The sequence below is a fragment of the Ambystoma mexicanum genome, chromosome 13 (assembly GCF_040938575.1).
Source record: "Ambystoma mexicanum isolate Mex_15411 chromosome 13, UKY_AmexF1_1, whole genome shotgun sequence".
NCBI classification, from domain to species: domain Eukaryota; kingdom Metazoa; phylum Chordata; class Amphibia; order Caudata; family Ambystomatidae; genus Ambystoma; species Ambystoma mexicanum.
In genome coordinates, this window is record NC_090938.1 from 467,315,963 (window position 1) to 467,343,560 (window position 27,598).

The 27,598-nt window shown below is 46.6% G+C and overlaps 1 protein-coding gene across 1 annotated transcript in view; it reads left to right on the top strand.

Moving 5' to 3' along the window:
- CRHR1 (corticotropin releasing hormone receptor 1) overlaps positions 1 to 27,598 on the top strand; it is a 2,003,326-nt gene that overhangs the window by 805,059 nt on the left and 1,170,669 nt on the right. The gene's annotated exons all lie outside the window — the stretch shown is intronic.

Below are 27,598 nucleotides of genomic sequence, written 5' to 3' on the forward strand. Positions count from 1 at the left end.
CACTTCTTTGCAAATCACATTTAAGTATTTTGCCTGTGTTAAAATCATCCCTGTGTTCTAAGCTTGCTAGGGGGGAACTGAAATTTGTATTGCATTGTGATTGTATTCCTGAAAACTGTGTGCTTTCCTTCCATCTCTTTATATTGCATAGGAGGGAGTAAATTGCTACAAAGGGGAAAAGTGATTGCATTGTCTTTTGTTGAAATCATATCAAGGTTATTCCTGTGTTGCATTCTTTTCCACCATTGCATTCCCTTGAATCCATAAAAGCATTCTCAGCTACCTTATCCTCTCTATACCAACTCCTAAGTAATTACATAAGCGTACAATTGTAATATTATCCATTGTTGATCACTGTCATATTCTTAAGTGTGATATCAAATATTAATTTATTATAAAAGTGTGATATATATATATTGTTTAATTTTCCAATAAATCATTAATTTGCAAAACAAACCTACTTCTTGGCTCAGTGAGGTCAGGGGGATTCAAAGAGAGGGGCGTTATACAAGGGTCATCCAGATTATAACTTGTCATTAAAATATATAAATAAGAGCTTCCCTTGGAAATCCCAGACTAGGCACTGACTTAGTTGGAGTACTGAATTGAAGTCCCTTAACAGAATAGGGGCTCGAGCCGGGGATTCTGGATTAGATCTTTCACTTGTGCAGATTAATACAGTGTGCTAACTGACAGGATACATAAATCCTGTTGGATCACCACGCTGTGTAACACTGTAAAAACACCCCTCAAAGGAACGCTCTAAGGAAACGGTCTGTTTTGCAAAATAAAATACAAACCTCTGTAAGTCAGGAAGGAAATCAATTTCCAAAATGATGACCTTGGTAGATATCTGAATAGCCAGAGAACACCTCTTACATAAGCTATTAGGAGGTCTGGTTGCAGGCAATCACACCCCAGATCTCTGAAACTGGGTCAGACATATGGAGAGATCAGGGTCCATTACATGTGGCCCTGAGTGAACTATATATGGCCTCTAAAGCCAAAGATGAGCACAACAAGATTGTCAGGATAGCGGCATATTTATATTTATATATGGGAGCCATACTGGACAAATGTACTGAAGGCCAAGATCTGGCAAATAGGCAACTGATGGCATTAGAGAAGGCCCAATCTGACCTGGCCTCTTCTGAGCAGAGGCTGCAGAGGAGCCAGGAGTCAGAGAATAATAGTAGTCAGTATATCATTAAAATAAAAGAGGATATGGGTATCCTGCATTAGGAAAAGTCTGACCAGGATACCAGATTTCTGGCCTTGCAGAAGGAGTACCAAGAAGGTTTGGACTCCCTACTGCAGAGCCAGAAAAAGCTGGAGCAACAACTAGACTTTAACAAGGCATGCACAGAGCAGGTAGCCACCCTGCAAAGTCATCTAGATAGGGAAAAGGCAGAGAGCAATAAACTGATGTTGAAAGACCTGGATACCCAGGCAGAGTTTGATCAAGAACGCCAGAAAGCTGGTGCCTTTCAAAGGCAGAGGGAAAACCTGCAGGCTCTTAGTCAGGAAAGGGACACCTTAGGCCAGGAAGTCTGCCGATTAAAAGAAAAAGTTGAAGAAAATCACTTGGCTCTCCAGGGGCTGGGTGACCTCCAAAAAAAGCATCAGAACTTGTTAGAGCACAGCAGGAGGGTGGAAGATGCTCTGGCGAGAAAGGAACAGGCCAGTAGGGATGGGACTCAGGAGGCAACCCTCCTGCAGCAAAGTCCTGGCCCAGTACTCCAGGACTAACCAGGAGGCACAGAGAGAGAATGAGGCTCTCTGCCAGGACAATGATAGGCTCCAGCAACAGGAAGCCATGCAGGAGAGACTGATAGAGTCTAATAAGGCCTTAACTGAGGAACTGAAAGTGCAGGCTCTTGCATTGCAACACGGAGCAGGGTCTGACAGAGATGATGTTCGCTGGGAAAGGGAAACACCTGAGCATAACCTCAGGAGCCCTAGTACCAGAGGCCTTCATCTCTCCCAGGCCCTGGACTCTGCCACCCCCATGTCCCCTGGCGCACATGAGCACAGGGCCACAGGGATGGCAGATTACTATCCAGCCAAAAGTATGGAGCCCATAGGCCAGTACCACCCAGGAATGGATGGGCGGGCATCCGGGTATGGGCACCTAAGTACAGTGCAATTTAGTGGGGAACCCCAGGAGAGTAGGCCCACTAAGGGCATCCTGAAAACCTCTGCCAAGTTAGGTCAGTAGAGAGGGTACCCATCAAATTCTGGCAGCAAGGAGGAATCTGAAGACTCCTCTGAACGTCACAGGACACAGGAGACCAGTTCCCCACATTCTGTCAGCTATTCCCAGGCTCGCAGAATCCGGGAAAACCTGGAAGATCAGACGGGCACCTCTGGGAGCAGTGCTTCTGAGTCAGAGGATGAATGGACCAGGGTTACCCGAACCAAAAAGGCCAATAAGGCAAAAAGGGCCCTGCTTAAGGACCCCTTAAAACAGATTAAGGCAATCAGGAGTGTCATCACGCCTTATCACAAGAACGCCAAGTATTCTGTTTGGGAACACTTGGAGCTTTATAAACAAATGATGGAGACTTTCCATTTGAAGGACAGCAGTAGCTGCATTCAGTATGTCAAGTGGACATTCTCCCCAGAATACTCCAGTTTCTTTGCAGGGCTGGAGGACCAAAACCATTCAAGATGGTCCGCATATAGGGCGGCCATCTTGAAACATTTTTCTGCTCACAGAAATCCTCAAGAGGCTCGCAAGGCAGCCTGCAATTTGCAATGTGGGGAGGATCAGGCCCCACAAGAATTTGTGCAGGAATTGAAGCATGCTTTTGCAGTGACAACAAAAAGTGTGCGCACGGACAGTAAAGAATGTGTTAATACGTTTTTCCATGCCTTACCCAAATACATAATGACCCAGCTTGTGAGAGATTTTCACGAGAAAAGATCTTTAGACTGGGTCATTGAGCAAGCCACCCGCATCTATGAGGTGCAGAAACCAGTGGAAAATAAGAATCAGCCCAAAAACACCAAAACCACAAACACCCCTGCTGCTGCCAAGGTGGCAGAGGTAAAGGTTGCCCCCATTTTAGATTTGGAGATGGGGGGCCTAAAAACCTGCCTGCACTGAATAATTCTCAGCCCATAAGGCCCTCGGGCCAGTCACAGACAGGGAGTCAAGGAGGTAGTCCCACAAATGGGGTCCCTCGCTCCCCTGACTATGTAAGTCCCTGCTACAAGGGAAACCGACCCATCCTGGGTTATGTGTGCACTCCTCCAGCCCAAGGGGGGGGATCCAACCAGGCACCCAACTCAGGGAACCTCCCTCCTAACTTCCCACAGGAGGGCAGAAATTCACCAAACTCTGGGCAGAATTTTTGTCCCAGGTATCCACCCAATTTCCAGCCCCAAAATCATCCATCCTTCTTTCCCCAATTCCCTGAGCCCAGACAACCTAATCCGGGAGTGGGGAGGCCAAGGGTGGAGGGGTACCCAAATCTTCCCAACCCGGGGTACTACCAGAGAAGGGATAGCTACCCTTCCCGGGATAAGCCCAGGGGAGAAAACATAACTCCGTATCAGCCTGAGATGGTTTCCCAACTTGAGCGCCAGGTCCAAAATATGGCCCAGGAGCTGGGTCGCGTGCTAAGGGCTCAGCAGAACCCTCAGATGGGAATGCCAGCACAGAATGCACCAAACTCTGGGCCTGGTGCTCCAGAACAATGACGGGGGCAGCACCCCGATAACCCACTGGTTCCCAGGGAGGAGGCACAAGGGGAAGGGGGGTGTAAAGCCTTGGAGGAAGCTTCCTTCCCCACTTGTAAACAGCCCCTGGAAACACAGGAACCGGAAACAAAATCTCCTACCCCTGAAAGTCTGCCACCTAAGGAGCAGAGAGGAGGTAGGTGAAACAAAGGACCCAAACAGACCCAATTTGTGGAGGATGTACAGGTCTTCCAATTTGAGGCAGAGGGATCCTCAGAGGATCCTGAAAAACGATCTTCTCCTTCAAAGATGGGGGAACTCCTCCCAAGGAAAAATGGGTCCCAAGGGATTCCAACCCAGACTGGGTAGATGTGGGGATTGAGCTGTCGCTGCCCATCATTCTATCCCAGAACCAACAATACCGAAAACCAGTGGTTCAAACCCATCCTGGTGACTGCCTCCAAAAAGGGGGGGCGGCCCAGAACCAGAACCAGGGGAACCCAAAACATCATCCATAGACTGGGTAGATGTGGGGATTGAGCTGTCGCCACCCATCATTCTATCTCAGAACCAACAATACCGAAAACCCCTGGTTCAAACCCATCCTGGTGACTGCCTCCAAAAAGGGGGGGACGGCCCAGAACCGGAACCAGGGGAACCCAAAACTGCATCCTTATCCGATTGCCAACTTTTTCTTTCAGATTCCCAAAACTCGCTGCCGAACTCTGCCCAGATCTCTTCTCTCTCAATGTCCAAAACCAGAAAATTAGCCCACCAGTTGTCCAAAAATGTGCATTATCTGTGCCCCCTTGAGGAGAAGGAGGGAAGATGCTATGCCCTGTACAAGTACAGGGGCAGGGTACAATTTTGGCACTGGTGGACACTGGATCCCAAGCTACCCTTCTGTCCAAAAGGGCCTTTGATGAACCAAATGTAGGAAGGGGGGAATCACCAAATTCCTCTCACCTCTCTTCCTGGACAATTCCAGAACTTTGACGGGAAGGAAATTCCCGTCGAGGGGACTGCAGATTTGGACATCAAAATTGGGCGACACAAGGTGAAACACCCGGTCATATTAGTGACTCCAGAGGGCACCCCTTGTTTACTAGGGAATGACCTCCTGAGAAGGTTGTCACCCCTAATAGACTGGACCCAGACTAGCCGACCAATAAAATTAAAACAGAGCGTCAACCATGTAAGTTTAAACGGCACCTGCCACATGGTTGAACAAAAATCTGACCAAGTAGAATTTCACTTCCAGAACAACCAAATTCCAGATGTGACAGTAATAGCAGTAGGACAACAGACTGGTGATGGGGGGTCCTCTCTATTTCTGAAAATCAACCTTCCCTCCAGTTTAAGGTGGTATTCCACACTGGAAGGAAATACTCTGAAATTCTGTACTAATCCACAATCAGAAACTCCCACTCCTATAGTCCAGAAAGATGTGAAATCAGCTCAGAGCCTGGCTGATGTTCAGCAAACTGGAGAGCAGTTGTTCATCCCTGTTCAGTTAAATGATGGGAAGGACTCTGTTCTCGCCTGAGTGTGTGTGAACAACGGTAAGAGCTTCATCAGCAAAACCATGTTCCGCCAACTCCCAAAAGATCCAGCCATTCCCACATTCAAACTGATAAACAAATGGAAAATGGATCTGGAAACACCCAAGTCCAAACATCTCCTGCCAAGCATGTGTATGCTCAAAATCTCGATTGGCAACAAAAGCATAGTCCATAATTGTTGGGTCGTGCAAGACGTCACTGCCGCCTTTTACTTAGGCAGTGACATTCTCAATCGCTTTGCCATTAGTTTGGACCTAATAAACTTCAAAGCTTGGTCCTGATTAACGGATAATCCCATGGGCTTTGATGATCCAGAAAAAGCATTTAGGTCGGCTCAATTGCTACCTTATGCAGTTGAAATTCAGATTAAAGAGGAAGTCACCATCCCAGAAAGGACCCGACAATTCTCCCTGGAAGTGAAAGTTAAAAGAGGACAAACATTGAAAAACCCTGATGTTTATATTCATCTAAATGCTTCTCTCCAACAGCAAGGGTTGGGGCAAACCCAACACCATTAGTCAACATAGAACATGACAACATTCCAATAGAGGCGGATAACAGCGACTTAAAGAGTATTACTCTAGCCGCAGCCACCATTGGAATGGCGGTTGATGACTGACATTTCTCCATTGATTTAGGAAATGAACTGTTAGGACCAATCCCCAAGGACTGTTTGGACACTGATAGCGATGACAATACAACACCAGACAGGATCTTTATCCGGCATGGGGGGAACTTCCTGGTGTACACTTCCTGCCCTTATGGTAAGGAAGATGTGACTTGTGACTTCAGGAGGGATGAGGTGATTTTCCAGGTCCATGAGGGCTGCCTTTCCCACCTGAAGCCTCCAGTCCAAATCAGCACTCTGACCAGGGACTTCTCCACCGAGCTGGAGGAGGCCGCTTAGATAGCAAAAGCAGAAGTCTTTCCAGGCTTCAGGCAGATGGTGGAAGAGAGAGTAAACCTAGCTGATGCCTGTGTGACTCTGGAACCGAAGCAAAAGTTGAAACAAGTTTTCTTGGATTTCCAAGATCTCTTTGCGGTAGACTCATATGACTGTGGCCGCACCGACATCCACACAACAACAATTCCCACGGACCCTGGCATGACTCCAGTGTTTGTTAAGCAATATCGCTTGCTTCTCGCATCCATGTAGTCCCTTACTGAAATAATTAAGAACCTTGAGTCCCGGGGGATAATCCGTCCAGTTCACAGAACCTTCAATAATCTGGTGCTGGGAATATTGAAGCCAAACGGCCAGTGGAGACTCTGCGCCGACCTTAGGGAGCTCAACAAACGGGTCCATACTTCCCGATGGCCTTTTCCCTACATTGACCAAGGGCTGGCACAGATCCAGGGGTCACAGGTATTCACTGCAATAGACCCGACCAATGGATACTGGACTGTGCCTGTCAGTAGGGAGGACCAATACAAACTGGCTTTTACCTTTGGGGGCCAGCAGTACACATGGACCCGGACTTCCTTCGGATACCTCAACTCCGGCAATTAATTCAACATATTCCTACATAAGGCCATGCCCGACCTGGGTGCGAGGGGTAACCTGGCTTATGTAGATGATGTCCTCATCAAAAGTTCATCTGTGGAGGAAAGCATAGCGGAGATCCGTTATGTTCTGACACAGTTGAGGGCCGCCGGAGCAAAACTTTCCTTTCAGAAAGCGTAGTGGTGTAGAACCCGTGTTAATTTCTTGGGGCATGAGATTACTCCTCAGGGTCTCTGTCCCCAGGAAAAGATAGTGGAAGCACTTCAGAAACTGAAAGACCCCACAACTCTGCGAGAACTAAGGAGCCTCCTTGGACTGACTAATTACAGCAGAAAGTTAATTGAGGGCTACGCAGAGATCACCAGACCCCTGAATCATCTTTTGAAGGGGGGGGTCAAGTGGGAATGGGGTCCAGAACAATCTGAGGCAGTAAAACAGCTCAAAAGAAGCCTCTCACAAGCGCCCTGCCTAGCTTACCCTGTCAGAAACAAGGAGTTTTTCTTGGAGATAGGGTTCTCTAATACATGCTTGACTGCAGTATTATATCAAAAACATGACAAGGTCAATAAAGTAATCTCCTATGTGAGCAAAACTTTATCCTCTGTGTAGGAAAAATTTAACAACTGTGAGAAGGCACTCCTGGAAATGGTGTGGGCATTGAAGAATTACCGCCCGTTTATCCAGGGGGAACACATCATAGTGGAGACTCCACACCAGCGTCTGCAATATCTCCAAAGTGACAGAATCGGGGCCGGAAATGTGAGTAATTCCCAAATTACTTCCTGGATTCTGTCAATGCAAGGCTTTCCTGTGGAGGTCAGATATGGCCAAAACAAGAAGAGTCCCCTCGCGCAAGGTCTGGCTGACTTGCATGATTGTGCCAGAGAAAACTGTCTCGAGGATGAAAGTCTAAAAATCAAGGACAACATGGAGGCATACCTTGATTCCCCACACAAAGTCTTTGAGGAAGACAAGTGTGAGGGAATGCCCAATGTCTATGTGGATGGATGCTTTTACCATGTTGACAACAACGGGGAAAAAGAACTTGTGGCCGGCGTAGGGAATGCATGGGTGAATGAGTCCCCAGAACCCTCTGCTGGATACAAAATTGATCCCCGAAGTAGTCAGGTGGCAGAGTTGATGGCTGTGCATCAAGCCATCCTCACTGCTGTCCAACATCAACTCCACGAACTGGTCATAATCACAGACTCGGATTATGTACGGAACGGGTTCGTGGAGCACCTGGTTAATTGGAAAACCAGAGGCATGTTATGTGCTAATAAAAAACCCTTGAAACATGGGAAGTTAATTCAAAACATTGATGATCTGGTCACCGTGAATGGGATGACCATCTACTGGAAAAAGATCAAGGGTAATTCCAAAGTAGAGTGACCAGACAAAACTGGAAATGACTTAGCTGATCAGCTGGCTAAAACCGGGGCCATCCAAGGGAATCTAATAGAGATTGAGTCCCTGTTGGGGGAAATCCAGGTCACTGCTATCACTAGGTCCCAGACAAATGCTCACAATGATCTTTCAACTGCACAATGGAGTAAGGAGACCCCAGATGCTGATTTGATTACGGCTCAAAGGGGGGATCCAATAATTGGTAATTTTTACCAACACATTGAGGACTCTGAGAACTTTCCCCTGACGGATACCGATTACACTGGGAAAGAGGACCTTAGTGTGTTGATGAAATGTCCAAAAATGTTTCGAATCCAAGACGGTTTGTTGGCAAGGAAATCCCAAGCTGGCCATGATCAGTGGGTGGTCCCTACCTCATTCCGAAGCCTGATGTTAAGTCACGCTAATGAAGCGGCCACCGCTGGTCATAGGTGGTTTCATGCAACACTTGAGATCTTAAGAGAGGTTGCATACTGGCCACACATGGGGCAGGACCTCAACCAATACTTGAAGGGATGTGTTGTGTGTGCACAATTTTAGCCAACATCCCTCACACACCGTGCGCCTCTCCAAAAGAGGGGGATGACACTGCCATGGTCAGATTTGCAAGTCGACTTCATAGGCCCCGTGATTCGCTTCTCTAGGGGGAATAAGTACATGTTGACGGTGACATGCTTATTTACTAAATGGGTGGAATGTCTCCCGGCCCAAACTGCAAGGCAGAAACAGTAGCTGCCCTGACGATTAACCACATCTTTTCCCGTTTTGGTCTACCTCAAAGAATTGAGTCAGACAGAGGTAGCCATTTCATCAGTGAAGTATTGACAAAGATGTGGGAGATACTGGGGGTTAAAAGGAAGCTACACATTGCTTACCGACCAGCCTCTTCTGGAGCAGTAGAGAGATACAAACGAACCATTGTGAGCATCTTTAAAAAGTTTGTGGCAGATTCTGGGCCAAGTTGGGATATCCGATTACCTCTGGTCCTAATGGCCATCCGATCTACCCCTTCACCTGCAACTAAAATGTCACCGTTTGAGCTGATGACTGGACGCAAGATGGTGCTTCCCCAGCATTTGCTCTACAGGACCCAAGAGCAGACATTAATCTATGCCTCCACAACTCATGAGTATGTGGAGAATTTGAGGAAACACCTCCAACATGCTTTGCCTATGCTCAGCGGAATCTAGAAAGATCAGCCAAGAGTATAAAAAAGCACTATGATCTGAAAACTACCATGAAAGAATACAATGTGGGAGACCGGGTCTATCTATACAATTTCCAGAGTAACCAGGCCAAACAGCGAAAATTAATGCCTACATGGAAGGGCCCTTTTGAAATTGTAGACAAGATCTCCCCAGTCGCTTACAAGATCCGCATCCCCAAAGGTAGTTCGGCGGAAGGGGAAGAAAAGTGGGTCCATATTAATCAGCTAAAGTGTTGCCAGCCCAGGCACTCTCTGCAGCAACTGGAGGAGTCCTCTGTAATCCCAGAGGGGGCCGATCCAGAGTAATTCAGTTCCAACCCTAAAATATCCCATACATAGTCCCTAAAATATTATGATTCTTGAATGCAAATGTCTCCTGATTATATCTTGTTTTGTTTAAAATAAGAATGTAAATGTCTATTGATTTATAAAATGTATATGCCGCCCCACTATTTCAATAGTGGGGGAGAAATGTCTACGAATAGGTATTGCCGCTTTGCTTTGTCATCCTAGGAGAGATGAAACTATGGAGACTGACCAAGGAGGATGACACGGGGCACCGCCTAATATTCCCATCAGAACCGGCAAGGAGAACTGATCGATCGACCCTGATGAAGGAAAAATGCTGGACTGTGCCAACTGCGGAATCGGAAGAAGATGATGCGGACATACCAGCGCATGGATCAAAACATCCTTTTGCACCCGACTCCCCCTCGACTCGAAATCAAAGTGCAGTCGGGTGGGGGGGCTTGTTGGGTGTCCTGACCCACATTTGAACTATTATGCTACAACATTTGGTGCTGTGGGATTAGAAAATCCAAGATGGCAGAAAAGCCCGCATTTGCGCTAGAATCCAAGAGAGAAACGTGCAGTTTTGCGCACACCAAAATGGTCGCCTGACCTGCCACCCACCAGTGCAAAGAAAGATGGATCTGTTCAAAATCTGTTTTTATTAATGTCAAAAATTGCTTAGATCATGGGCCCGAAACCACCAAACAAAAATCCAATTCTGGTTGAGTGTTCTACTTTACTCTACTGCAGATCCACATCAATGCCATGTCAAGCAAGTATCGTATACTATCAAGTAAAATCCTTTCTTTTTGAAATGTATTAATTCAAGACAGCTTCCAGAAATAGGTGCAGTACCGGCATTGGACACTAACCTGCGCTAGCGGTCTAAACTCTGACAGGAGAACTGTATTTCAGTAGCTGACAAAGGAGCCTGAGCCAGCCTGGACTTCAAAGCTTTGCTGACTAATGAAAATTCTTAACACCTGCTGTTCCCAGAAGACAGTCTGATTCAATTAACAGTCCAAGAGGCTGGGAAGCCTTCACACCTCAGAACTCCACACAAGAAGGCAGGAAAGCACAGGTTTATGTTAACCAAATGCAGAGTGGCCCCCTGGTCTGCTGACCTCAGTCAACACAATAGACTCTTTCTGCAGAATAGAATATGATGATTTTGGGTGTTTACTGTCAACACTGCTCTGGGGGAAGGAGGGACATGTGATCTCTGACTCACCAAGTTCCTGGGGGCGGACCCAGACTGAATTGTGGATTTCATATTTCACCAAATGTATGTTTGATTAAATCGCTCATAAAATATTCTCTCAAGCTGACAAGAATGTACAATTTGGAGATCCTTAATATGAGAAATGTACCTACAATTTGAGTCTAAACTCCACTTTGTACGGTGTTCTGGGACCGAATCCCACAATTTATTAATGCTGCAGACACTGTATTTATGCTAGAGACATGATAACTTATATTAATATGCCCAGAAGGGGGATGTACCTCTGTGTAAATTTGGGTAAAAGTCCAATATTGGAAAACCAATCAAAAACGAAAATAAGTTGTCATTTCTGAACCCAAGCTCTTAGGAAGATCAGAGTTGGGCAAGAATGTACCTTAATTCATCTACGATGTGTACATGTAATCTCAACAACTTGTGTATCTGGGAAGCATGTGTGGTTATGAAAAATTGATTTTCTAAGTGAAACCAAAGGGGAGGTTCTTTCTGTATGCCATAAAAATGACACACAACTCAGTTCCCCAATCAAGGGAGAGAGGAGGACTTGGCCAATGATAAGTTGTGAGGGGCAGGCTTAGTTATGCCAACGCACACACCCATTTTCAAAACACATAAAAAGAGACTGCTTTGGACAGGTAAGACATTCACTTTCCACTTTCTTGCGAAGCATTTTGCCGGACGACTTCAAAATCCAGACAATCTCCAGAGATCCAGAACTCAACTCCAGATAGATCCAGAACCAAGCCAGAACTTAAAGCAGAGAGGCCTAACCCAAACAGCTGAACTCTTCTCAGCAGGCCTCAGCATCCAGCAAACCTAACCAAACTATTCAACAGCCAGGCAAGCTGTTTGATTCTGGCCTAGAACCCTGTGCCAGAAACACCCAGAAAGCAGAGCTGTATCCAGACCCAGAGACCAGACCGCTGTGCAGTGCCAAGAACTTTTGGCAGAACCAGAGATCCAGACCGCCGTGCAGTGCCGCGTGCCAGACCAGACCAGCAGAGCAGAGCTGACCCAGAGAGCTGTGACTTCAGAACCACCCGCCAGGAGTCCAGTCCAAACCTGACCAGACCTTGACGGCCTATTTCAAATTTATAGTGTGAGTACTCAGCCAGAACTGTGAAAACCAATCTCTCAGTTTAAAATAATCTAATTCAAACCATTTCTTCCTATCTAGAACTGCATCATAGAATTGTGTGTCCATCCTGTTGATCCAAAACCTTCAACAGCACATCTTTCATTCTGAAACTTTAATTTCATTTCTGAAAATCTATTTCCATAAAATCGTATGTATCTCTTGAACCGCGTGCGACTTTCTACTCCTTATAGTTTTCCCGTAATCGCGCTCGACGCATTTGAAAAAAGTGCAGCGAATTGAAAACTAGCTCAAATTTCTTCACCTGTAAAAAAAACGCTGTCTTTTGCTTGCATTGCTTAAATCCATTTTCAACCTGATAATCCCTCATGAATCACTGATAGGGTTGACCTGAACCAATCTTAAGTAGCTATCACCTACCCTGAATCTCCTATAGGGAATTAAAATAATTTTAGCATATTTTCACTTCTTTGCACATCACATTTAAGTATTTTGCCTGTGTTTTAAAATCATCCCTGTGTTCTAAGCTTGCTAGGGGGGAAGTGAAATTCGTATTGTATTGTGATTGTATTCCTGACAACTGTGTGCTTCCCTTCCATCTCTTTATATTGCATAGGGGGGAGTGAATTGCCACAAAGGGGAAAAGTGATTACATTGTCTTTTGTTGAAATCATATCAAGGTTATTCCTGTGTTGCATTCTTTTCCACCATTGCATTCCCTTGAATCCATAAAAGCATTCTCAGCTTCCTCATCCTCTCTATACCAACTCCTAAGTAATTACATAAGCGTACAATTGTAATATTATCCATTGTTGATCACTGTCATATTCTTAAGTGTGATATCAAATATTAATTTATTATAAAAGTGTGATATATATATTGTTTAATTTTCCAATAAATCATTAATTTGCAAAACAAACCTACTTCTTGGCTCAGTGAGGTCAGGGGGATTCAAAGAGAGGGGCGTTATACAAGGGTTTATCATCCAGATTATAACTTGTCATTAAAATATATAAATAAGAGCTTCCCTTGGAAATCCCAGACTAGGCACTGACTTAGTTGGAGTACTGAATTGAAGTCCCTTAACAGAATAGGGGCTCGAGCCGGGGATTCTGGATTAGATCTTTCACTTGTGCAGATTAATACAGTGTGCTAACTGACAGGATACATAAATCCTGTTGGATCACCACGCTGTGTAACACTGTAAAAACTCCTCTCAAAGGAACGCTCTAAGGAAACGGTCTGTTTTGCAAAATAAAATACAAACCTCTGTAAATCAGGAAGGAAATCAATTTCCAAAATGATGACCTTGGTAGATATCAAAATAGCCAGAGAACACCTCTTACATAAGATATTTGTGAGAGGTGAGTGGGTTCATCAGCACCAGGAGGTCTGGTTGCAGGCAATCGCACCCCAGATCACTGAAACTGGGTCAGACATATGGAGAGATCAGGGTCCATTACATGTGGCCCTGAGTGAACTATATATGCCTCTTAAGCCAAAGATGAGCACGACAAGATTGTCAGGATAGCGGCATATTTATATTTATATATGGGAGCCATACAGGACAAATGTGCTGAGGGCCAAGATCTGGCAAATAGGCAACTGATGGCATTAGAGAAGGCCCAATCTGACCTGGCCTCTTCTGAGCAGAGGCTGCAGAGGAGCCAGGAGTCAGAGAATAAGGGTAGTCAGTATATCATTAAAATAAAAGAGGATATGGGTATCCTGCATTAGGAAAAGTCTGACCAGGATACCAGATTTCTGGCCTTGCAGAAGGAGTACCAAGAAGGTTTGGACTCCCTACTGCAGAGCCAGAAAAAGCTGGAGCAACAACTAGACTTTAAAAAGGCATGCACAGAGCAGGTAGCCACCCTGCAAAGTCATCTAGATAGGGAAAAGGCAGAGAGCAATAAACTGATTTTGAAAGACCTGGATACCCAGGCAGAGTTTGATCAAGAACGCCAGAAAGCTGGTGCCTTTCAAAGGCAGAGGGACAACCTGGTGGCACAGATGCAGGCTCTTAGTCAGGAAAGGAACACCTTAGGCCAGGAAGTCTGCCGATTAAAAGAAAAAGTTGAAGAAAATCACTTGGCTCTCCAGGGGCTGGGTGACCTCCAAAAAAAGCATCAGAACTTGTTAGAGCACAGCAGGAGGGTGGAAGATACTCTGGCGAGAAAGGAACAGGCTAGTAGGGATGGGACTCAGGAGGCAACCCTCCTGCAGCAAAGACTGGCCCAGTACTCCAGGACTAACCAGGAGGCACAGAGAGAGAATGAGGCTCTCTGCCAGGACAATGATAGGCTCCAGCAACAGGAAGCCATGCAGGAGAGACTGATAGAGTCTAATAAGGCCTTAACTGAGGAACTGAAAGTGCAGGCTCTTGCATTGCAACACGGAGCAGGGTCTGACAGAGATGAAGTTCGCTGTGAAAGGGAAACACCTGAGCATAACCTCAGGAGCCCTAGTACCAGAGGCCTTCATCTCTCCCAGGCCCTGGACTCTGCCACCCCCATGTCCCCTGGCGCACATGAGCACAAGGCTACAGGGATGGCAGATTACTATCCAGCCAAAAGTATGGAGCCCATAGGCCAGTACCACCCAGGAATGGATGGGCGGGCATCCGGGTATGGGCACCTAAGTACAGTGCCATTTAGTGGGGAACCCCAGGAGAGTAGGCCCACTAAGGGCATCCTGAAAACCTCTGCCCAGTTAGGTCAGTGGGGAGGGTACCCATCAAATCCTGGCAGCAAGGAGGAATCGGAAGACTCCTCTGAACGTCACAGGACACAGGAGACCAGTTCCCCACATTCTGCCAGCTATTCCCAGGCTCGCAGAATCCGGGAAAACCTGGAAGATCAGACGGGCACCTCTGGGAGCAGTGCTTCTGAGTCAGAGGATGAATGGACCAGGGTTACCCGAACCAAAAAGGCCAATAAGGCAAAAAGGGCTCTGCTTAAGGACCCCTTAAAACAGATTAAGGCAATCAGAAGTGTCATCACGCCTTATCACAAGAACGCCAAGTATTCTTTTTGGGAACACTTGGAGCTTTATAAACAAATGATGGAGACTTTCCATTTGAAGGACAGCAGTAGCTGCATTCAGTATGTCAAATGGACATTCTCCCCAGAATACTCCAGTTTCTTTGCAGGGCTGGAGGACCAAAACCATTCAAGATGGTCCGCATATAGGGCGGCCATCTTGAAACATTTTTCTGCTCACAGAAATCCTCAAGAGGCTCGTAAGGCAGCCTACAATTTGCAATGTGGGGAGGATCAGGCCCCACAAGAATTTGTGCAGGAATTGAAGCATGCTTTTGCAGAGACAACAAAAAGTGTGCGCACGGACAGTAAAGAATTTGTTAATACGTTTTTCCATGCCTTACCCAAATACATAATGACCCAGCTTGTGAGAGATTTTCACGAGAAAAGATCTTTAGACTGGGTCATTGAGCAAGCCACCCGCATCTATGAGGTGCAGAAACCAGTGGAAAATAAGAATCAGCCCAAAAACCCCAAAACCACAAACACCCCTGCTGCTGCCAAGGTGGCAGAGGTAAAGGTTGCCCCCATTTTAGATTTGGAGATGGGGGGCCTAAAAACCTGCCTGCACTGAATAATTATGAGCCCAGAAGGCCCTCGGGCCAGTCACAGACAGGGAGTCAAGGAGGTAGTCCCACAAATGGGGTCCCTCGCTCCCCTGACTATGTAAGTCCCTGCTACAAGGGAAAACGACCCATCCTGGGTTATGTGTGCACTCCTCCAGCCCAAGGGGGGGATCCAACCAGGCACCCAACCCAGGCAACCTCCCTCCTAACTTCCCACAGGAGGGCAGAAATTCACCAAACTCTGGGCAGAATTTTTGTCCCAGGTATCCACCCAATTTCCAGCCCCAAAATCATCCATCCTTCTTTCCCCAATTCCCTGAGCCCAGACCACCTAATCCGGGAGAGGGGAGGCCAAGGGTGGAGGGGTACCCAAATCTTCCCAACCCGGGGTACTACCAGAGAAGGGATAGCTACCCTTCCCGGGATAAGCCCAGGGGAGAAAACATAACTCTGTATCAGCCTGAGATGGTTTCCCAACTTGAGCGCCAGGTCCAAAATATGGCCCAGGAGCTGGGTCGCGTGCTAAGGGCTCAGCAGAACCCTCAGATGGGAATGCCGGCACAGAATGCACCAAACTCTGGGCCTGGTGCTCCAGAACAATGACGGGGGGAGCACCCCGATAACCCACTGGTTCCCAGGGAGGAGGCACAAGGGGAAGGGGGGTGTAAATCCTTGGAGGAAGATTCCTTCCCCACTTGTAAACAGCCCCTGGAAACACAGGAACCGGAAACAAAATCTCCTACCCCTGAAAGTCTGCCACCTAAGGAGCAGAGAGGAGGTAGGTGAAACAAAGGACCCAAACAGACCCAATTTGTGGAGGATGTACAGGTCTTCCAATTTGAGGCAGAGGGATCCTCAGAGGATCCTGTGAAAATTATCTTCTCCTTCAAAGATGGGGGAACTCCTCCCAAGGAAAAATGGGTCCCAAGGGATTCCTACCCAGACTGGGTAGATGTGGGGATGGAGCTATCGCTGCCCATCATTCTATCCCAGAACCAACAATACCGAAAACCAGTGGTTCAAACCCATCCTGGTGACTGCCTCCAAAAAGGGGGGGCTGCCCAGAACCAGAACCAGGGGAACCCAAAACCGCATCCAAAGACTGGGTAGATGTGGGGATTGAGCTGTCGCCACCCATCATTCTATCTCAGAACCAACAATACCGAAAACCCCTGGTTCAAACCCATCCTGGTGACTGCCTCTAAAAAGGGGGGGACGGCCCAGAACCGGAACCAGGGGAACCCAAAACTGCATCCTTATCCGATTGCCAACTTTTTCTTTCAGATTCCCAAAATTCCCTGCCGAACTCTGCCCAGATCTCTTCTCTCTCAATGTCCAAAACCAGAAAATTAGCCCACCAGTTGTCCAAAAATGTGCATTATCTGTGCCCCCTTGAGGAGAAGGAGGGAAGATACTATGCCCCGGTACAAGTACAGGGGCAGGGTACAATTTTGGCACTGGTGGACACTGGATCCCAAGCTACCCTTCTGTCCAAAAGGGCCTTTGATGAACCAAATGTAGGAAGGGGGAGAATTACCAAATTCCTCTCACCTCTCTTCCTGGACAACTCCAGAACTTTGACGGGAAGGAAATTCCCGTCGAGGGGACTGCAGATTTGGACATCAAAATTGGGCGACACCAGGTGAAACACCCGGTCATATTAGTGACTCCAGAGGGCACCCCTTGTTTACTAGGGAATGACCTCCTGAGAAGGTTGTCACCCCTAATAGATTGCGTAAACAAGGTCCTCTGGATCCAGACTAGCCGACCAATAAAATTAAAACAGAGCGTCAACCATGTAAGTTTAAACGGCACCTGCCACATGGTTGAACAAAAATCTGACCAAGTAGAATTTCACTTCCAGAACAACCAAATTCCAGATGTGACAGTAATAGCAGTAGGACAACAGACTGGTGATGGGGGGTCCTCTCTATTTCTGAAAATCAACCTTCCCTCCAGTTTAAGGTGGTATTCCACACTGGAAGGAAATACTCTGAAATTCTTTACTAATCCACAATCAGAAACTCCTATAGTCCAGAAAGATGTGAAATCAACTCAGAGCCTGGCTGATGTTCAGCAAATTGGAGAGCAGTTATTCATCCCTGTTCAGTTAAATGATGGGAAGGACTCTGTTCTCGCCCGAGTGTGTGTGAACAACGGTAAGAGCTTCATCAGCGAAACCATGTTCCGCCAACTCCCAAAAGATCCAGCCATTCCCACATTCAAACTGATAGACAAATGGAAAATGGATCTGGAAACACCCAGGTCCAAACATCTCCTGCCAAGCATGTGTATGCTCAAAATCGCCATTGGCAACAAAAGCATAGTCCATAATTGTTGGGTCGTGCAAGACGTCACTGACGCCTTTTACTTAGGCAGTGACAATCTCAATCGCTTTGCCATTAGTTTGGACCTAATAAACTTCAAAGCTTGGTCCTGATTAACGGATAATCCCATGGGCTTTGATGATCCAGAAAAAGCATTTAGGTCGGCTCAATTGCTACCTTATGCAGTTGAAATTCAGATTAAAGAGGAAGTCACCATCCCAGAAAGGACCCGACAATTCTCCCTGGAAGTGAAAGTTAAAAGAGGACAAAAATTGAAAAACCCTGATGTTTATATTCATCTAAATGCTTCTCTCCAACAGCAAGGGTTGGGGCAAACCCAACACCATTAGTCAACATAGAACATGACAACATTCCAATAGAGGTGGATAACAGCGACTTAAAGAGTATTACTCTAGCCGCAGCCACCATTATTGGAATGGCGGTTGATGACTTACATTTCTCCATTGATTTAGGAAATGAACTGTTAGGACCAATCCCCAAGGACTGTTTGGACACTGATAGCGATGACAATACAACACCAGACAGGATCTTTACCCGGCATGGGGGGAACTTCCTGGTGTACACTTCCTGCACTTATGGTAAGGAAGATGTGACTTGTGACTTCAGGAGGGATGAGGTGATTTTCCAGGTCCATGAGGGCTGCCTTTCCCACCTGAAGCCTCCAGTCCAAATCAGCACTCTGACCAGGGACTTCTCCACCGAGCTGGAGGAGGCCGCTGAGATAGCAAAAGCAGAAGTCTTTCCAGGCTTCAGGCAGATGGTGGAAGAGAGAGTCAACCTAGCTGATGCCTGTGTGACTCTGGAACCGAAGCAAAAGTTGAAACAAGTTTTCTTGGATTTCCAAGATCTCTTTGCGGTAGACTCATATGACTGTGGCCGCACCGACATCCACACAACAACAATTCCCACGGACCCTGGCATGACTCCAGTGTTTGTGAAGCAATATCGCTTGCCTCTCGCAGCCATGTAGTCCCTTACTGAAATAATTAAGAACCTTTAGTCCCGGGGGATAATCCGTCCAGTTCACAGCACCTTCAATAATCTGGTGCTGGGAATATTGAAGCCAAACGGCCAGTGGAGACTCTGCGCCGACCTTAGGGAGCTCAACAAACGGGTCCATACTTCCTGATGGCTTCTTCCCTACATTGACCAAGGGCTGGCCCAGATCTAGGGGTCACAGGTATTCACTGCAATAGACCCGACCAATGGATACTGGACTGTGCCTGTCAGTAGGGAGGACCAATACAAACTGGCGTTTACCTTTGGGGGCCAGCAGTACACATGGACACGGACTCCCTTCGGATACATCAACTCCGGCAATTAATTCAACATTTTCCTACATAAGGCCATGCCCGACCTGGGTGCGAGGGGTAACCTGGCTTATGTAGATGATGTCCTCATCAAAAGTTCATCTGTGGAGGAACACATAGCGGAGATCCGTTATGTTCTGACACAGTTGAGGGCCGCCGGAGCAAAACTTTCCTTTCAGAAAGCGTAGTGGTGTAGAACCCGTGTTAATTTCTTGGGGCATGAGATTACTCCTCAGGGTCTCTGTCCCCAGGAAAAGATAGTGGAAGCACTTCAGAAACTGAAAGACCCCACAACTCTGCGAGAACTAAGGAGCCTCCTTGGACTGACTAATTACAGCAGAAAGTTAATTGAGGGCTACGCAGAGATCACCAGACCCCTGATTCATCTTTTGAAGGGGGGGTCAAGTGGGAATGGGGTCCAGAACAATCTGAGGCAGTAAGACAGCTCAAAAGAAGCCTCTCACAAGCGCCCTGCCTAGCTTACCCTGTCAGAAACAAGGAGTTTTTCTTGGAGATAGGGTTCTCTAATACATGCTTGACTGCAGTATTATATCAAAAGCATGACAAGGTCAATAAAGTAATCTCCTATGTGAGCAAAACTTTATCCTCTGTGGAGGAAAAATTTAACAACTGTGAGAAGGCACTCCTGGAAATGGTGTGGGCATTGAAGAATTACCGCCCGTTTATCCAGGGGGAACACATCGTAGTGGAGACTCCACACCAGCGTCTGCAATATCTCCAAAGTGACAGAATGTGAGTAATTCCCAAATTACTTCCTGGATTCTGTCAATGCAAGGCTTTCCTGTGGAGGTCAGATATGGCCAAAACAAGAAGAGTCCCCTCGCGCAAGGTCTGGCTGACTTGCATGATTGTGCCAGAGAAAACTGTCTCGAGGATGAAAGTCTAAAAATCAAGGACAACATGGAGGCATACCTTAATTCTCCACACAAAGTCTTTGAGGAAGACAAGTGTGAGGGAATGCCCACTGTCTATGTGGATGGATGCTTTTACCATGTTGACAACAACGGGGAAAAAGAACTTGTGGCCGGCGTAGGGAATGCATGGGTGAATGAGTCCCCAGAACCCTCTGCTGGATACAAAATTGGTCCCTGAAGTAGTCAGGTGGCAGAGTTGACGGCTGTGCATCAAGCCATCCTCACTGCTGTCCAACATCAACTCCACAAACTGGTCATAATCACAGACTCGGATTATGTACGGAACAGGTTCGTGGAGCACCTGGTTAATTGGAAAAACAGAGGCATGTTATGTGCTAATAACAAACCCTTGAAACATGGGAAGTTAATTCAAAACATTGATGATCTGGTCACCTTGAATGGGATCACCATCTACTGGAAAAAGATCAAGGGTAATTCCAAAGTAGAGTGACCAGACAAAACTGGAAATGACTTAGCTGATCAGCTGGCTAAAACCGGGGCCATCCAAGGGAATCTAATAGAGATTGAGTCCCTGTTGGGGGAAATCCAGGTCACTGCTATCACTAGGTCCCAGACAAATGCTCACAATGATCTTTCAACTGCACAATGGAGTAAGGAGACCCCAGATGCTGATTTGATTACGGCTCAAAGGGGGGATCCAATAATTGGTAATTTTTACCAACACATTGAGGACTCTGAGAACTTTCCCCTGACGGATACCGATTACATTGGGAAAGAGGACCTTAGAGTGATGATGAAATGTCCAAAAATGTTTCGAATCCAAGACGGTTTGTTGGCAAGGAAATCCCAAACTGGCCATGATCAGTTGGTGGTCCCTACCTCATTCCGAAGCCTGATGTTAAGTCACGCCCATGATGCGGCCACCGCTGGTCATAGGGAGTTTCATGCAACACTTGAGATCTTAAGAGAGGTTGCATACTGGCCACACATGGGGCAGGACCTCAACAAATACTTGAAGGGATGTGTTGTGTGTGCACAATTTTAGCCAACATCCCTCACACACCGTACGCCTCTCCAAAAGAGGTGGATGACACTGCCTTGGTCAGATTTGCAAGTCGACTTCATAGGCCCCGTGATTCGCTTCTCTAGGGGGAATAAGTACATGTTGACGGTGACATGCTTATTTACCAAATGGGTGGAATATCTCCCGGCCCAAACTGCAAGGCGGAAACAGCAGCTGCCCTGATGATTAACCACATCTTTTCCCGTTTTGGTCTACCTCAAAGAATTGAGTCAGACAGAGGTAGCCATTTCATCAGTGAAGTATTGACAAAGATGTGGGAGATACTGGGGGTTAAAAGGAAGCTACACATTGCTTACCGACCGGCCTCTTCTGGAGCAGTAGAGAGATACAAACGAACCATTGTGAGCATCTTTAAAAAGTTTGTGGCAGATTCTGGGCCAAGTTGGGATATCCGATTACCTCTGGTCCTAATGGCCATCCGATCTACCCCTTCATCTGCAACTAAAATGTCACCGTTTGAGCTGATGACTGGACGCAAGATGGTGCTTCCCCAGCATTTGCTCTACAGGACCCAAGAGCAGACATTAATCTATGCCTCCACAACTCATGAGTATGTGGAGAATTTGAGGAAACACCTCCAACATGCTTTGCCTATGCTCAGCGGAATCTAGAAAGATCAGCCGAGAGTATGAAAAAGCACTATGATCTGAAAACTACCATGAAAGAATACAATGTGGGAGACCGGGTCTATCTATACAATTTCCAGAGTAACCAGGCCAAACAGCGAAAATTAATGCCTACATGGAAGGGACCTTTTGAAATTGTAGACAAGATCTCCCCAGTCGCTTACAAGATCCGCATTCCCAAAGGTAGTTCGGCGGAAGGGGAAGACAAGTGGGTCCATATTAATCAGCTAAAGTGTTGCCAGCCCAGGCACTCTCTGCAGCAACTGGAGGAGTCCTCTGCAATCCCAGAGGGGGCCGATCCAGAGTAATTCAGTTCCAACCCTAAAATATCCCATATATAGTCTCTAAAATATTATGATTCTTGAATGCAAATGTCTCCTGATTATATCTGGTTTTGTTTAAAATAAGAATGTAAATGTCTATTGATTTATAAAATGTATATGCCGCCCCACTATTTCAATAGTGGGGGAGAAATGTCTACGAATAGGTATTGCCGCTTTGCTTTGTCATCCTAGGAGAGATGAAACTATGGAGACTGACCAAGGAGGATGACACGGGGACCAAGAGACACGATCCGAGTGGCCCGGGGTACCGCCTAATACTCCCATCAGAACCGGCAAGGAGAACTGATCGATCGACCCTGATGAAGGAAAAATGCTGAATTGTGGCAACTGCGGAATCGGAAGAAGATGATGCGGACATACCAGCGCGTGGATCAAAACATCCTTTTGCACCCGACTCAAAATCAAAGTGCAGTCGGGCGGGGGGGCTTGTTGGGTGTCCTGACCCACATTTGAACTATTATGCTACAACATTTGGTGCTGTGGCATTAGAAAATCCAAGATGGCAGAAAAGCCCACATTTGCGCCAGAATCCAAGAGAGAAACGTGCAGTTTTGCGTACACCAAAATGGTCGCCTGACCTGCCACCCACCAGTGCAAAGAAAGATGGATCTGTTCAAAATCTGTTTTTATTAATGTCAAAAATTGCTTAGATCATGGGCCCGAAACCACCAAACAAAAATCCAATTCTGGTTGAGTGTTCTACTTTACTCTACTGCAGATCCACATCAATGCCATGTCAAGCAAGGATCATATACTATCAAGTAAAATCCTTTCTTTTTGAAATGTATTAATTCAAGACAGCTTCCAAAAATAGGTGCAGTACCGGCATTGGACACTAACCTGCGCTAGCGGTCTAAACTCTGACAGGAGAACTGTATTTCAGTAGCTGACAAAGGAGCCTGAGCCAGCCTGGACTTCAAAGCTTTGCTGACTAATGAAAATTCTTAACACCTGCTGTTCCCAGAAGACAGTCTGATTCAATGAACAGTCCAAGAGGCTATGATGCCTTCACACCTCAGAACTCCACACAAGAAGGCAGGAAAGCATAGGTTTATGTTAACCAAATGCAGAGTGGCCCCCTGGTCTGCTGACCTCAGTCAACCCAATAGACTCTTTCTGCTGAATAGAATATGATGATTTTGGGTGTTTACTGTCAACACTGCTCTGGGGGAAGGAGGGATATGTGATCTCTGACTCACCAAGTTCCTGGGGGCGGACCCAGACTGAATTGTGGATTTCATATTGCACCAAATGTATGTTTGATTAAATCGCTCATAAAATATTCTCTCAAGCTGACAAGAATGTACAATTTGGAGATCCTTAATATGAGAAATGTACCTACAATTTGTGTCTAAACTCCACTTTGTACGGTGTTCTGGGACCGAATCCCACAATTTATTAATGCTGCAGACACTGTATTTATGCTAGAGACATGATAACTTATATTATTATGCCCAGAAGGGGGATGTACCTCTGTGTAAATTTGGGTAAAAGTCCAATATTGGAAAACCAATCAAAAACGAAAATAAGTTGTCATTTCTGAACCCAAGCTCTTAGGAAGATCAGAGTTGGGCAAGAATGTACCTTAATTCATCTGCGATGTGTACATGTAATTTCAACAACTTGTGTATCTGGGAAGCATGTGTGGTTATGAAAAATTGATTTTCTAAGTGAAACCAAAGGGGAGGTTCTTTCTGTATGCCATAAAAATGACACACAACTCAGTTCCCCAATCAAGGGAGAGAGGAGGACTTTGTCAGGATTAGTCAGGCGAATACTAAGGCAGCGAATATGGCAAGGGAAATGTGCACATAGGAACAACGACTCATGTATGCTAGAAGCCAGGAGTGCAAACAGAGTGTGATATTAAACCCAATATGTGAAAAGGGATGTGGGGTAAGCACCTGACCGCGAGGAAAGTCGGCAAGCGCCTTACCCCCAATTGCTGTTACAGGTACTGACAGCGCTAAACCCACGTGGAGGGCAAGCAATGACAGGATCTGTGAACTAACACTCTGATGGTATCAAATAAGGGAACTAAAGAACTGTACTCACAAGGACGAGAATAAACCTCTTGAATGTCAGCTAGCCCATGAATCCTGTTGATGAACTGGGACCCCGAGAGGCTAGAACAGCAATGGGAGAAGTAGGAAGGTCCAGAGGGCACGGGCTGTAGGTTGCCAGGGAGAGGTAGACTGTAGAACAGGGGGCCCAAGAGGACAAGGGCTGAAGGCAGCCGGAGCGAGGCAGGCTGCAGGGCAGGGAGCCCAGAGGACAAGGGCGGAGGCTGGAATGCAGCAGAGCGTGATCCGCTGTTATGTGGGGAGCCCGACAGGGCAAGGGTGAAGGCTGGAAGGCAGCCGAGAGTGATCCGCTGCAGAAAACTAAATACCTAAGTTGAAATAGTGATAACAAATAGTGAGGAAAACATAAGCATTCACACAGGAGCTAGCTAACAACCGCACACCACACCTAAAATCAAATGGGAAAATAAATGCAGAAGTGCTAAGGAAAACCTGGAATGGATCCCAATAGAAGTAAGGATCAGGAGCAGGGAAAAAGCTAAATAACCAATGCAAACTTCTCCCTATCCTTCCAAGGAAAAGACAGGAAGCTAATCAAGAGGAAGGCTAAGGCATACGGGTTAACAGCAGCAAAGGACAGAGTCAAAGAAATACCAACTGGGCTGCATTTGAATAGGGAAAGCACTGAGAAATGCTGCCTGTAAACAGAGGAAGGAAAAAAGGGAAACAAGGGAGCAGAAATCAATTAGAGCATGAATCAGAGATTCAGGGCGGAGGAAACAAGAAAACAGGAACAAGGAAGTAGGTGCAAAGGCAAGGAACCAGGAACCAGGGACTAGTCAAAAACAGGAACACTGCAAACGATGACCAGCGCTGGACTGAAGTGAGACTGAGGCTTTTAAAGCTGCTAAACGAGCACACGCCTCAGGTGTGCTGACTGCTGCACCTGCAGCCACAGGTGTTGCTTATCCTCCACCCAACCTAGTCCTGCAAGGGTGGAGGTGGAGCAGTGGGCCAGGCATTCTGGGAAACACAGTCATTTGGTTAAAGAAGCATGCTGGCTGCCAAAGACCTGGAATGGATCCGGAAGGGAAGTAGTTTGGAAAATAGGGATTTTGCGCTCCCAATTCATTACAGCACTGTGGCATTAGGTTCGGAGGAAATGTCCAGCAAGGAATAAGCCCCAAAACATGCCCCCAAGTGGCGGGAACGGGAGCGAAGGGAGCGAGTCGTGACAGTATACCCCCTCCTACGGCCCTCTTCGGGTGCCCGCCACCTGCACGAGACTTCTTCTTTCCATGATGGGAGTGCTTTTTCTTTGGAGGTGGCACTGATGGAAATGGTGGCTTGTGGGCAAAGGCAGATGGGCTTCCATGATAGGAGTGCTTTGTCTTTGGAGGTGATACTGATGGAATCAATGGCTTCTGGTGAGGAAGAGACTCATGGTTTGAAGAAAGGCATGAAGGACTTGCAAGACCTGAAGCAAAGTTGAAAGGTCCAGGAAGCTCAGTCACTGGGAGTGGACCCTTGTAAGTCTTTGAGGAGGGAGGCAGGCTGGTGCAACTTGCCTTAGACAATGGTAGAAGTTCTGTTAGCCTTTCTGCCGAGAGCAGACATGCGGGAGGTAAGGAAGTTGCTGGCTTCAGGAAATGTTCATGTTCAGCCATTAGAGAAGGTGGCGGCTGAGGTAGAGGTTCAGATCTTTTTCTGTCATCCATCTGGGAAAAGGCTTGTGGTTGAAAATGATTAAGGTTTGATTGCACGTTGGATACAACAGCAGGGACGTTTGGCATACTGATAGGAGTGATAGACACAGTACTTGGTATTTCAGGCACACTTGCAGAAGGAGCAATAACAGACACATCTTGAACTGCAGCAGTCATTCCCTTCCTTTGGCTACTAGCACCCAACTGGTGCTTCTTGGCGGAATTCTGTTGCACAAGTTCTGTAGGTAATACGCCGGTCTGCACCACCCCCTGTGCACACCCAGATGAGTGGTTCTGACTCACCACTTGGTCTAGCTTGATGACTCTGAAGCGGGAGCTGGCAAAAGTCTCAAAATCTGATGCTGCATTCTTTGGATGCTCTGATGCTAAAGTGAAGCAGTTGGGAGAATCGTCTTGTGGAAAAGGCAGGCATTCTGATGCTCCTCCTGAAGCAAAAGAAAGGCAATCTAAACGTTCATCGACAGTAAATGTTTGGGATTCAGGAGGACTGTCTGGAGCAGTAGAAAATACAGCAGGATCTGATGGTGTAGACAGGTATACCTCTGATGTTGGAAGCGAAGCTAAGCAGGATACCGGTGTATCATGAACTGAAGGCAAACAAGCAATAGACTCTGGAACTGAAGACATGCACATATGATGGACTACCGGAGGCTCTCTGGCTGAAGGATGATCTTCTGGATGAGTCACTGTAGACAGGCAGGCCAGAGGAAATTTTGAAGCGGAAGGCATGCAAGTTGGAGCCATCTCGGTAGCTGAATCCAAACATGTCAGGGTCTTTGGGACTAACCCCGTGCATGGTGGAGGCTCTTGATGAAATGGCAGACATGGCAGTGGTTCATTGGTTGAAGACACGTGTACCAAAGATGACTGCAGGGCTGTGGATTGGATCATAGAAGAGTCAATGGTTGTAGGAGGACACACAGAAGTCTCAGAAGTTGATAGACACATTGGTGTCTCAGGAATGGAGGGCACCTTTAGGGCATTAGACTCCTTGGCTCCCGTAACCAAGGACTGAACTGTACCCTTGCGGTCCTTTTCTTTAGTGGGTGACACAGAGTCTCTTTCTTTGTGGAAGTCAAAATCAACCAGTGGAATCACCATAGTAAAGTCTCTGTTAATCAGGATTTCGTCAATTGTCCATTCCTCTGTCTTAGCTTCTGAAAGAGGCAGATTAACCATCAACAGTTCAGGATTCGCCTGCTGGTCTTTTGGTTCTGTATACTGTGGAATGAGTTCATCCGAACATGCAATCTGTACAGTCTCTGACTGTTTGTATTGATCAGAATTGGCAGAAGGAAGAGTGAACCCAGAGGTAAGATCGTCTTCCACATCAGCTTTAAACTCTACTTCAGTCTCAGCAGCTGTATCAAGAGCAGGACCTAAGCCTAGTGTAGTGACTGAATCTGTGTATGCCACCTTTGTGTATTGTGTTTGGAGATCAGAAGCTTGTATGTGTGCTAGCTCAGAATTATGACCGACTGCTACACAGGAAACTTTAGGTAAAGGAGTGGCTTGTAAATCTTCAGCTAACTGCAATCCCTGATAATCAGCAGAACAATTGTTAGAAACTGTGCCCAGGTTGAGCGCTGTGCTAGAAGAAAGACTTTCACTTCCAATAGATCTAACATATTGGCAATTATC